Source organism: Lepisma saccharinum, chromosome 6, assembly GCF_977018435.1.
Source record: "Lepisma saccharinum chromosome 6, izLepSacc3.1, whole genome shotgun sequence".
Taxonomy (NCBI): Eukaryota; Metazoa; Arthropoda; class Insecta; order Zygentoma; family Lepismatidae; genus Lepisma; species Lepisma saccharinum.
This window is the reverse complement of record NC_139234.1, coordinates 33664079-33666441: the sequence shown is the minus strand read 5'-3', so window position 1 is coordinate 33666441 and position 2363 is coordinate 33664079.

Here is a 2363-nt window from a genome sequence, read left to right as displayed (position 1 = left end):
CGTTGGCTTCCAAATTGTTAAATGAATCAGTGTGTATAGCAGTGTCCGTGAGAGGGGCAAATGGACACTAGCTCATTTATGAACTGCCATCATTCTCACAAGAAGAACACACAAAGTATTGGTAATTTCCATTCGCAACGCACTTTACGTGGAACCTGACAGAACACACTAAGCACTGCAACCAGTGTTGACCCTGCTTGTACACACCGTTGCATACACGACACATATCTTTTGCGGTGCGTTTAACATGCTTTGCCTTTCTTGTTGTTTGATTTGCTGCAGTTAGTTTTTTCTCTTTGAGGCGAGCGATGAAAGAAGGATCCGTTAATAAGTGCCATTCCCCCGTTTTTCGTTTCCTGTTCGAGGTCCCAGAAGTTGATGCCAAGGGGTTGAGTTCTTGAAAACTTCCTTGGGATGAGGCATCATCGTCTGTCGCTAAAGGTTCTGGTGATCGCTGATCTTGACCATTCACTTCATGGACAGTTCCAGGAATAAATGCGTGCTCAGGCAGGCGTTGTGGATTAAATGGATGAATCCCACACGCATGAAACCCATTTACTGCATTCCCCACTGTGGCCGCACGATTCCAAGCCTCTGCAAAAATGCCACCAAAGGCCACTTTATTGATACCTTTCCACCGATTTCTTCGCACGTAAACTCTACAGCCGTCGTTGTAAAATGTTTTAAGTGGCCCAAAGAACGAAACGTCGAGCGGCTGAAGTTTGTGTGTGCTGTGTGGAGGTAAACACAGAAGGTACACGTTATTGGCTAATGCCTTCTCCAGAGTTCGTGGATCTGAACAATACGATCCGTGTCCATCAAGAATGAGCACTACAGGACCAGGGGGTTTGACATTAATGAAATGGTCCATAAAATGAGCAAACTCTTCCCATTGCATGTAGCCACTATCCGAAAGAACTATTTTCGTCTCAGTAGACATGCCAATTTCATAGTTCTCATTATATCTTTGACCCTTCATGATAACAAAAGGAGGCACATACTGGCCAGTTGCAGATACACATGCAATAACACTTACTGTTTCTCCCTTTTCACAATTCGTTTGGCTCACGACTTCTCTTTTGCCCCGCATTGGTATGACTCGTTTTGGTTTGTAGATCAGTTGCAAGCCTGTCTCGTCACAGTTGTATATGTTGGCATGTTTGTCCCACATATTGTGTTCGTCTAGCAACTTTGATAAATTATTGTAAAATATGTTAACATTTGCATTAGATAGTCATTTAGCGCAAGCATATGACAGAGCCTCTGCAACACGCAAGCTGAGTTCCTTGTGACGAGCTAAAAATCCTTGTTTCCAGTTCTTCCCTGCCATTTGTAGATCATTAAAGGAATGTGGCACACCATTTGTAAATGCATACCGACATACCAAACTGCGGATTTCCTTATAGGTCAAACCATATCCTATAGAATCAAGTTTCAGAAGGTGCTCCACCAGTTGTACATCCACTGCATTTGAAAGCGTAGTGTGCTGGCCAAATTTCGGAATTTGCACGTTGCTACCGTAAAGTGTTCCGCGGAACAGACAATGTTCTCTCGGCTGTAGCTAGAGGCATGCCATCTTGTACTGCTTTAACAGCCCTCTGCATATTGTCATCTGTCCAGGAACAGCGGTCTGTGGTTCATTCACGATGTCGCACCATCCTGTAACAAGGACACATTATTTTAGAAAAGCATACATCTGAAGGGTAATACATGTATTACATACAATTCACACATGCACTTTCGATTTTGAGTCAAATGTAGATTAGTTGCTGAATTACATAATACCTTATAGTATTTAAATGATATACACTTTATGCATGTCCGTTTGTCCCAACACAACTGTCCGTTCGCCCCGCCTGTAGCCTTGGGCTTTACATTTTCGAAAAAGCCCACTACATGGCAGTAGCATGTTGACACAGGCTGTGTATATCGAGGAAACAATGCACACTACAAAGCGCAACTTTGGCGGGACCATCATAATCCACCCAATCCTTATGTTCCGCACACAGATTTTTACTGTTTAGATTTTTGCTAGTACAATTATCCTTACCTGGTCAGGTTTTACGGCTGGATTGGCGTTCTTCTTCAAGATTTCAACCGACGTTCGACACACCTTCTCGCCAATGTTCTGCTTCAAAACACAACGCCAACCGATGCACTGTTGCAAACTTCAACGCCAAATTATTCTAATTTTTCTTAGGGACTGTCCGTTTGCTCCAGTGTCCGTTTCCCCGTCCTTACGTATTTCTATTCTGTGGTGAAAAGAAAGCGAAGTGGAGAGAAAACATGTGAAGACTTGCGAGAAAAAAGTTCTTAAATTGCAGTTTAGATGAACAAGATAAAAATACCTATACATATGTGAA